At 34.9% G+C, this 11,728-nt stretch overlaps 1 pseudogene across 1 annotated transcript; it reads left to right on the top strand.

Annotated features, from left to right (window-relative positions):
• The first annotated feature begins 7,450 nt into the window (after positions 1–7,450).
• LOC149561173 (uncharacterized) lies at positions 7,451–11,237 on the top strand (annotated as a pseudogene). Its single transcript, XR_016363781.1, has 2 exons — positions 7,451–10,497; positions 10,722–11,237. The product of XR_016363781.1 is annotated as an uncharacterized LOC149561173 (transcript).
• Positions 11,238–11,728: the final 491 nt, after the last annotated feature.

Below are 11,728 nucleotides of genomic sequence, written 5' to 3'. Positions count from 1 at the left end.
TGGAAGCTCAGGCTATTTTATATGCTGTGGAATAGTGTTGCTTGCAGGGATGGAGTAAGATTATCTGTGAGTCTGATTCCAAGGTGATGGTGAACTTGCTTTCTTCGTAGGAGCTTGAGGATGTTAGTTGGCAGCTAGCCACTGTTGTTAATCAGATTATTCTTTTCTCTACCTCTTTTCAATTCATTAGGTTCACGTATATTCCTCGTGAATGGAACAGAGCTGTTGATTGTTTAGCCAAATGGGCTTCTAGTCATGATCCGGGTTGGAATATTATGGATAGGAGGCAACTTTCTTTTGAGATGGTGCAAGAATTTGATGATCTTGTTGCTCAAGATCGAGCTCCTTGTTGAGCTCTCCTTGTTGTATTCCTTTCTGTCTTAATAAAATTTTACCCCTCTTTTTCCATAATAATGGACACATAATTCATTAGCATATGCCAAATGTTGTTAGACTAATTTTTCCAAAATTCTTATTAACTAAAATTAAAAGACTCCTACGAAAATAGCTTCACCCAATGAGAAAAATACAATTTGAAATTCATATTTGAGTGAAAATACTAGAGTAATCAAGAACTTTGATTTAGGCATGAATAATAATTACTCAATACTTCTTCCATGAAGCTAACTAACATGAAAGTGTGCAGTGAGAGCTATAGTCTCATGCCTTAAAGGCAAGGACTAATAAAGGACCACTTATTAGCGTCCTCAAGTGACATGAGAGACTTGACTTCCCACTCTTTAAGATGTGTGTATCTTTATAAATTATGGTCGTCAAGATTATTTTCATTTAATTGGGACATTTCCTCTCACTTTCCACAATTATCAGGAATTGTGGATAAATTACAACCATGACTTAATTTGTTCTGTATTGCATCTCCATCTCTTTCAATTTGTATGTGTATTGCATTTCCATGTTAATTCTTCCCAGTTCCACCTTTTTTTGGTATTTTCCAGAGAAAAGACATTACGTTCTCTATCCAGCCTTCATTTCATTTGAAAAAAAAAAAAAAAAAGATTCCCCACCCATTACTAATACTCATATATATTTTAATTTATTCTTGATAGAAGTGAAGACTTCTTTTTGTTTGACAGGAATAATTCTTCTTGTGTTCTAGTAGGACTAGGATTAGTTGTGATTTGATATTTATTATACTCCATTCCCATGTTTCACTGCTCTTGTCAGGACCATCTTTAAATAAGTTGATAATATCTTCAATCAGACAAAATCATGACTGGACAGCGCACAGACTATTGACAGTAAAAATAAGATTTTGCCGGCTGTCAAATTTTCTTCTTGTTTGACAAATAAAAGATTCCCGGCCCACCTCCTCATCTCACTCATAGGAAATAATGGCAGGGGCTAGCGACTATGTCGCAAATTTTTCTTGATAGATTTTGACCCCACATTATGTGCGCTGTCAAGTGTTTCATTTCTTTTCGCAAATAAATGATGCCAAAATAAATGATGCCATCCTCTTTTCTTCCTTGACAACAATCTGCATTTGACAAAATCAAAAGGAAAGTTTTAAAATTGCCGTAAGACTGCTTTTATTATCTAGTTGCACAATTTTATTTCTTTTTAAATTATGACCAAGTAGCTATTCCAGATCATCGAAGAGTACATTTGAAACAAAATTATTAAGTGAATTCAAACTGAGTAATGTAAGATATTAATTTATTCGTCTTTAATAGAAAGAAATGTGAATGATGTTTTGTTAATAGTTAAGTACACAATCAAAATGCTAATATCGCCATTCAAACAGAAACACGACTTGACGACGTACAGACAATTCTTGTATAATTAAAAAATTTAATTGACTAAAATGATAAAAATCTAATCTATGTTTGAGAAATGACGCAAAAATGTTCTGTCTACACCCAGCTAATTGGCGGTGGATGCTGATTAATAAAACGATTACTTCAAACCTCATTCTTTTGTATTTGCAAGTCCTTTAATATATTATTAATTAATACTATTTTAGAAAAGTTGTCTCTGATTTAACCACAGTTTGGAACTGTAGTTGTAAATAATATTCTAAGTTCAGGAATATTTAATAGTCATTTATTAAAAATTTGTTTAATTTTAAAATCTCAAAACTGTGGATTTAGTTTAAAGAGATTGGAGTTGGCTTGTATTTTATAGAGTCTGTAAACATACGTATAATATTTTTAAAAATGAAAATTGTGTATGACAGTTAATAATAAAAACTTTTTCTTTAATGCTAAGAACTTTAAACATGTTATTTAGGTTAAACACATAATATTATTCAAATGTTTTATTGTTGAAATCAATGATAAACTTAGTGTACAAACACCATTTAGCATTGTAAATTCTTGTAAATAAATTTAAAACCAACATTCTATCAATACTCTATTATTGCCTCATTGAACCTGTGACTTTTCCAACAATTTTGTTTATAAAAAAGAACTAAACAATCATTTTGATTCACATAAAAAAGTCAAAGCTCCTACTTTATAGGAGTAGATTCCAAGTAAACCTTTGGCCCCCCTTAAAAATTTATCATGGGGCCATCTGCTCAAAAAAAGTAGAGCCCAAGCCCCTCCCATAGGATCCCTGCCTTAGCCATTCTCGAGAGTTTTCCCCTCTCCTCACTTTTGTCCCATTTTCATTAGAAGATTGACCAGTTTATACTTTGTTATGCCTTATCCGTATCACATATGTCTTCGCAGCTATTTAATAATATCTTTGTGATCCTATAGACAACAAAGAGGCTTGGAATGCTATTTTTGATTCTTGAGTTCAATGAAGATGAAGTTCTCTTTGAGCCTAGTTTGTCCCCTCCTCCTCTTGTTTCTCTCTGTACACCAATCTCATGCTTCTTTGTCTTCTTATTACTCTGATTGACATGCTCTTGTTTCTTGTAAGTGTTCACTTTCTCCTGACCCCAACAATGTTCTTCTATCTAATTGGTCTCCTCATCATTTCCTCTACAACTAGATTGGTGTTCTCTACTCTTCTCATCGTTAGTGTGTGGTCTCCTTGAATCTCACTGGTATGTCTTTACTCGACCCCATCTCCCCTTTCCTTGGAAGTTTCTCTTTTCTAAGAGTACTTTCTCTCAAGAATACCAACATTCATGGCCTGATTCCTCCTCAATTTGGGAACCTTTTTCTCCTTAGAATAATTAGATTGTCTAGGAATAAATTGGAAGGATCCATTCCCTCCACTCTGGAATATTGTCATTCTTTATGACATCTCATACTATCCTACAAAATTTTGAGTGGACGTATACCTTCCCATCTTGGCCTTCTTTTGCACTTAGAGACCCTTGGTCTAATAGTAAACCATCTAACAAGAACAATCCCAACTTCTCTAGGAAACCCATCATCTCTAGTTCACTTGGAGTTGGGGCAAAATGTGCTCAATGGTGATATTCCTATTGAACTTGGTATGCTTACTTAGCTCTAGGTGCTTCATCTTCACAAAAATGACTTGACAAGAGTGATTCCCATTGCCATTTCAAATTATACTCTTCTCCAAATCTCTCATTATCATAGAATCATTTTGCTAGAAGCATAAGTTCCCATCTTGACCTTCTTTCACATTTGGAGATCCTTTATCTAGTAGTAAACAAGATAAGAGGCACAATCCTAGCTTCTCTAGGAAGATTGTCATCACCAGTTGACTTGGAGTTGGGCAAAAATGAATTGTATGGTGATATTCTTGATGAACTTGGCATGCTAACTCTACTATGTTGAATTTAATTCCACCTTCCCCAAATACTCTCCATAGACTTCAATCTTCCTTCTCACCATTTTCAATCAAGTTGTTTTGTCTAAAAAAGTTGTGTGTGTGTGTGTGTGTGTGTGTGTGTGTGTCTATATATACACACATATATACATGTACACACACACACACACACACACACACAAACACACACACACACACACACACACATATATATATATATTTATATATATGTATAATATATATATATGTATGTATATATATACACACACATATAGACACACACACACACACACACACACACACACACACACACACACATATATATGTATAATATATATATGTGTGTACGTGTGTGTATGTATATATATATATACATATATACATATATATATATATACATATATACATATATATATACATATATACATACATATATATATACATATATACATATATATATTATATACATATATACATATATATATACATATATACATATATATATACATATATACATATATATATACATATATACATATATATATACATATATACATATATATATACATATATACATATATATATATATACATATATATATATATAACACACACACACACACACACACACACACACACACACACACACACAGATTAGTCTAGAAACAAAAAGATGAAGTCATATTTGAAAGATAGGGGTCTATTGTAACAAACATATTAGTTTGAAAAATAAATGAGAAAGATAATTTTGTAATGCTTTGCACTGGTATTTTTATGTAATCAAATTATTGCACATATCCAATATGTATTGAAAACTTGCTTGAATCTCTATTATTTTTTCAATGTCTATTCTCCTTTGTCTCTTTCCTTCAGTGGTATCAAAGCCGAATGTTTAAAGAATATTGGGTGAATTTTTTTTTTTGGAAGCTCTTAAGATTAGAAATAGATTTTTCATATTCGACAATGGCAACAAGTAGTAGCAGGGTCTGGTGGTGGAAGCCCCCCCAACACCAAACCTCCCAAGAAAGCTTGATATGAAATGAGCTTTGGTTTGGAATGTTGGCCCAATTGTCACTCAATTTTTCAATTCCAAAGTTTTGGCTAGAATGAAGATAGCATGGCATCCCCCCCTAACTCTTAGTTGAAGCTAAAAATTAATGGTTCATCTGTGTTGGGTAGCACTGCCACAGGAGGTATCCTTCGCAACAATATGGGAAATATGGTTATCACCTAAATAGGAAACTGTTGAGGGGGATCTAACAATGAAGTTGAATCACTAATGCTTCTTTGGGGTTTGAGAATTGAAAGAGCTCAAAATGTCAATAAGCTAGCTATTGAGAGAGACTCAATGTTAATCATTAAGGTTGCTAAGGGAGAAGACAGAAGCAACTAGTTGATTAAAGTTATCATCAAGGAAATTCGAAGGTTGATAGAACATTTCCAAGAGATCCACACTGCGCATATATATTGTGAGGGAAATGGCATGGCGGATGGGCTAGCTAAATTTGGCCATGGTGTCATGCACCTTGTGGAATGGGACAATGTTAGAATGTTTCCATCATCAACTCAAGCTATAATGGAAAGGGAGCATACCTTCATTAATACCATATGAATTACCAAAACAAGTAGTAGGCCTTTTTTTCTTCATGTAAGAATATGAATAGGATGCTTCATAAAGGGAGTTTTTGGCATGATTGCTTACTTATTTGCATTATGATTTTGGTTTCCATTAACATTAATTACTACTGAAAAAGGATGCAAAGGATGGATTTGGCAAGATGTAGTGAACAATCTAGTAATAATCAAAATGATAGGGTACCTCCAGCTGCTTTATCCAGTGACCACAGTCCTCCTTGAGGTTGTTGGAGAGGGAAGAGCAATTCTACCTACCACTCATAGACCCCTAGGTCCCAACCTCGTCGTCACTCTCCCAGTGGTGGCTTTGGTGGTCGTCATTGCGGACCTCGCCTCCATGGAGGGTAGGCTCAGGTTGGTCCTTGATGGCTCCTCCTGTTGTCGCTGATGCAAGTTGACCTGCTACTCATCGTGACCCCAAGTGGGCATTCCCCGAGCTTGATTCAACCATTTCTCCTCCTAGGGCCAAGGAAGATAAAGATAGAGATAAAGATGTTGCAGCTAGTAATGGTCGGACTCCCCCTGAGCCAACCAATGACCCCAAGGACTTCTAGGGTTATGATAACAAAGACCCTCCTTCAACTGGCAGTGCACTTGCATCCTAAAGTGTTTTATTTCTATTTATATATGTTTTTTGATGAATAGTTAATTTCTAGCCTTGGGCCATTTGAACTCATGGGGTGATCTTGTATCCCCCGGCCTCTTTTTTGTCAATATGTATATTTAAAGTTTTAAATTAATGGAAAAGGTCTATTCATCAAAAAAAATCATTTTTACAATCAATCTAAAATAACTTTGTTACAAATATGTTTCGAAATAATTTCCACATGAGATCTAAATATGTCTATTTAGTTAATCTTACTTGCTAATGTTCTTCCATACTATTAATTTGAGATTTCACTTTTGTTTATGTATTCTCAAAGTTTTATTCTTATTCATTTTGATTTTTGAAATTTAAGCTATTATATTTTATGTCATATTGAAGTTCCTTTGATCAAAACCTCATTATTAATTATGTTAGTTTTTCATCCCATCAAATATGTCACTTCTATTTACTAAGTGAGGAACACTATTTTACTCATTTTTATTTCAATAAATTTTTTAATAAATAATTCAATTTAATTATTTGTTATTTATTTTATCAATTATATTATATAATAATTTTAAAAATTGAACGGAACAATTCTATGGGATTCAAAAGAAATTACGTCATGATGATGCATGAGACGCAACCCAATTAACTAGGTATCAGACGGACGTGTCCCACAAATTATTTCTTTCGTCCCATTTTTTTCGGACCACCAGAACATGTCACTCGCAATTGACCGCGGTAGACTTTGTTACGCGAGTGGCCGGCAAAAACAAGAGACTCTCGACCGAAGAAAACGAAGGAGGTCGTCGATATTTTTTTATCATCTTAAATGCTGCCACTAGAAAACAAATCGCTTTTCACATACTTTGATAAATTTTTATCATAGGCTTTCTACGCACATGGCTAATGTTCATTTTTACCACTAGAAAACAAATCGCATTTATGGCTGATATTTTAACATTTATCGTTTCTTTTGCTGTCATTTAGATGCGTAGACTTAAGAGGCTTGGAATGCTGTATATTTCACTCCTCTATTTCTCAGCTTAATACACATGAAATGAAGATGATTATTTCTTTTTTTTCAATAGTTTATACAAATTTTTACAATCGATAAATCAAAATTTCAATTGAATTAAAATAAAATCTTTTGTAAAGGTACTACAGTGCAAGATAAAATTTTAATATCACTAAAATTAATTTTGTTTAAATGAAACTAATTAAATAGAATCTTAGTCTCGTTAGATCTACGTTTTCATATAACAAATTATATACTTTTTATAACAACAATATTTCTTGCACTAAATCAAATATTTTAAATCTTTTGGCGCATTTTTATGCATGACAAATGCAATCAAATTTTGCCTATTTTTCCGGCTCCACAAATTGTGTCAGATGAAACCGGACTTCCGTCCCACTTTCTTCTAACGATTGACCCGCAATATCAACACACTTTTCCCAACTATTTTGCCTATTTCTTCGGTTCCACAAATTGTGTCAGATGAAATCCCACTTTCTTCTGACGATTGAACCGCAATATCAACACGCTTTTCCCAACTATTTAATACAATCTCGAAGAGCCTGCAGAGAACACAGAGTTCGCTTTGAAAGCTTTTGTGTTTCCCGAGTTCAATGATGAATATGAAGATTGCTTTAATTTTGGTTTGTCCCCTCCTCCTCCTCTTTCTCTCTGCACTGCCCTCCCATGCTGTTTCTTTGCCTTCTTATTATTCTGATCAGCAAGCTCTTCTCTCTTTCAAGCATTCACTCTCTCCCGACTCCATTAACAATGCTTTGCATGATTGGTCTCCTCATCACTCCCTCTGCAACTGGACTGGCGTTCTCTGCTCTTCTACTAATCACCGTGTGGTCTCCTTGAATCTCACTGGTATGTCTTTACTCGGCCCCATCTCCCCTTTCCTTGGCAATCTCTCTTTTCTCAGAGTACTTGCATTCAGGGATAATAGTTTTTATGGCCACATTCCTCCTCAATTGGGGAAGCTTTTTCGCCTCAGAATACTTAGATTGTCTGTGAATAATTTGGAAGGCTCCATTGCCTCCACTCTTGCTAAATGCCGCTCTTTGCAACGTCTCATACTATCCGTAAACCTTCTCAGTGGAAGCATACCTTCCTGGCTTGGCCTCCTTTCGCACTTAGAGATCCTCTCTTTAGGAGGGAACGAGCTAAGAGGCGTAATCCCGGCTTCTCTAGGAAACCTGTCATCGTTAGTTGAGTTGTATTTGTACTATAATGAGCTCCATGGTGATATTCCTGTTGAACTTGGTATGCTTACTCAGCTCAGGGCGCTTTATCTCGACACTAACAACTTAACAGGAGTGATTCCCATTGCCATTTCCAACTGTACTCTTCTCCGCAATCTCTCATTATCATATAACCAATTAACAGGAAGCATACCTTCCCAGCTTGGGCTTCTTTCGCATTTAGAGATCCTTTATTTAGGAGGAAATCAGCTATCGGGCACAATTCCGCCTTCTCTAGGAAAACTGTCTGCACTAGTTGAGCTGGCGTTGGAGAGAAATGAGCTGCATGGTGATATTCCTTGGCAATTGGGCAAACTATCAAAGTTGCGGTCCCTATATTTGTGGGGAGGGGAAATCCTATCTTCCCTAGGAAACCTGTCATCGTTAGTTCAGTTGGAATTGGAGGAAAATGAGCTAACAGGCACAATCCCACCTTCTCTGGGAAGCCTGGCATCACTAGTTGTATTGCACTTGGACAACAACAACTTGACAGGAGTGATTCCTGATTCCATTTCGAACTGTACTCTTCTCCAAGAGTTGCAACTAGTTAGTAACCAATTAACTGGACACATTCCCTTTCAGTTGGGAAAATTGCTCCATCTTCGACGCCTTTATTTATTTGATAATCATCTTGTCAGCGGAAGCAGTGGCTTGTCTTTTCTAACAGCCTTATCCAATTGCTCCTCTCTAGAGGTTCTAGAGTTGTCAGAGAATTATCTTACTGGCAGTTTGCCCTCTTCTATTAGTCAGCTATCTAGTCATCTCTATGATTTGACGTTGGACAATAATAAAATTGAGGGCAACATACCAAGTGGCATAATAAGTTCAATGGTTCCATTCCAGCAGCTCTTAGTAACCTTCCGAATCTTCAAGGGTTGTTTTTGGGCAGAAATAATTTAGACGGAAGAATTCCTCAAAGCTTTGGTCATGCAAAACAACTTGCGATATTGTCATTAAGTGAAAACAAGATTTCAGGCCAAATTCCAGAAAGTCTTGGTAATCTTCCACAGCTGAGACGGCTTTATCTTCATCACAATAAATTATCTGGGAAACTTCCTGGAAGTCTAGGGAGATGTATCACTTTGGAGTTGGTAGACATGGCACATAATAGACTAGAGGGAAATATACCTCTTGAATGGTCAGGTCTTACAAATCTCCAATTTTATTTCAATATTTCCAGCAATTTTTTACAAGGTTCTATTTTGATAATGACAAAAATGGTAATGGTCCAAGGTATAGATGTGTCTCTCAACTACTTCTCAGGAAATATTCCAGCTGCACTATCAAGTTGCACAAACTTGCAGTATTTGAATCTTTCAAGGAATTTTCTTTATGGCCCAATACCAATATCGCTCACAACTCTAAAAAATGTTGAAGTTATTGATCTGTCAAGAAACAATTTATCAGGCACAATCCCAATGGGCTTCCAAGAAATGAAAACGCTTCAATATATCAATCTTTCTTCAAACAACTTAATAGGGGAAGTTCCAAAGAGAGGAGTTTTTGCAAGAATTGATCAGTCAGCAGTTTCTGGAAATCTTGGCCTCTGTGGTAGTTGGATTGAATTACAACCATGCTCTGATTCCAAACAAAAGAAGTTCTTTCTGGATAAGAATGTGATAATAGCAGTTGCGATTGCTATTGGAATCATCATTGTGTCTTCTGTATTGCTTCTAATTTTCTATAGGAGGCGTACAAATCAAAATATGCCAAATCTCATCATTGGGCCTGAAAGGATTTCTTATGAGGAACTTGAAGATGCAACCAATGGGTTTAGCCAAACCAATCTTGTAGGAGTTGGCAGCTTTGGAGCTGTTTATAGAGGAATTATCAATGATAGTAGATCTATTGCTGTTAAAGTTCTCAATCTAAATGATGAAAATGCTCTTCAAACTTTTGAAAGGGAATGTAATGTGCTAAAAAGAGTCCGACATCGTAATGTGATCAAAATCATTTCATCTTGTTCTGACCTTGATTTTAAAGCATTGGTTCTTCCATTTATGTCAAATGGAAGTTTGGATAGATGGTTATATCCTGAGGAAGGAGATGAATGCAAATTGAATTTTGCCGATCGATTAAAAATAGCAAAGGAGACAGCACAAGGAATGGAATATCTACATCATCATTGCTTTGTGAAATTCATTCATTGTGATCTAAAGCCTAGTAATGTGCTATTAGACAATGATATGACCCCACGTGTAGCAGACTTCAGTATTACAAAACTCTTATTTGAGAATTCAACAAATTCCTTGACTTCTACAAATGCACTAAAGGGATCTATTGGCTACTTTGCACCAGGTACAAAATCATGCATATCATGTTACCTTTGATTATGCTTTTATTTTATATTAGTATTTCATATGCAAATTAAAAATTAAAAATAGTAATAGTATACTGTAGAGTATTGGCCACTTTGCACTAGGGACAAAATTTTCCATATCAAATTACCTTTGATTGTTTTTATTTTATGTTACTATTTCATATTTAAATTAAGAATTAAAATTAATAATATTATACTACAGAGTATGGAGTCAATGGAAAATTTTCAACAAAAGAAGATGTATACAGTTATGGTGTTTTACTTTTGGAATTATTGACAAGGAGGAGACCAACACATGCCATGTTTATTGAGAGAGAAGGTATTAATCTATCAAAATGGACAAGTATGCATTTTCCAGAAAAAATCAAAGAAGTGGTAGACAATCAACTACTGAAAGACATTAATGAATCAAATGAAGTGGCCATAATAACATGTCTCACTCAATTTATGCAAGTGGGGTTGGTCTGCACAAGGGAGCTACCACAACACCGCCCAAGTATGATAGAGGTAGTTGGAAGACTAGAAAAAATAGAAAGTTCTTTCCTTGGTACTCCAAATAGTTTTCATTTGCCAGTAAATATCTTACCTTTACTTGGGAGTACAAGTGGAGCGAACAATTGTAATTCAAGAAGTTCTCAGAGTTGGTCTTCATCTACATCTTAGTTCTTTTACTCAAGCTGTTATAAAACATTGAATATTATAACCCTATTTTGCATTATATTACTTTACACACTAAATCATCTTGAATAATTGGCTACATTGTTTATTTTACTTACCAATTGCTAATGTTTATTTCAAAGAAATTTTATGTCATTAATTACAAAACTAGAAGTATTATGCAAATTAATTTATTCTACAAATATAAAATTATTGAGTGCAAAGCAAGGTGGAAGACTGGATTTAAGCACATGTATAAAATCATAAGCTGATATATTTGTGCTATTAACATGATGGGCATGGTTTCATTCCCTCACTGAAATTGTGTGAGAAGAAAACTTAGATAAAAAAATTTGGTAGAGTAACAATCATTTCTTTCAAGGTTCTTGAACATCAACTATCTCCTCCACCAAATAAACTTCCTCCCTGGTCTCCTAAATCAGTAACACATAGTGGCCTACATGTCAAAACCTACCATAGCCATGGCCATGTCCTGTAAGACACTTATTGGGCATATATTTTTGTGGGCTTGCCCAACTTGACACATTCTTA

This window comes from Cupressus sempervirens, chromosome 4 (assembly GCF_028749045.1).
Source record: "Cupressus sempervirens isolate cs-2001-9-10 chromosome 4, ASM2874904v1, whole genome shotgun sequence".
NCBI lineage: Eukaryota > Viridiplantae > Streptophyta > Pinopsida > Cupressales > Cupressaceae > Cupressus > Cupressus sempervirens.
Note: the sequence above shows the minus strand (reverse complement) of the source record. Positions and strands in the feature narration are given on the sequence as shown.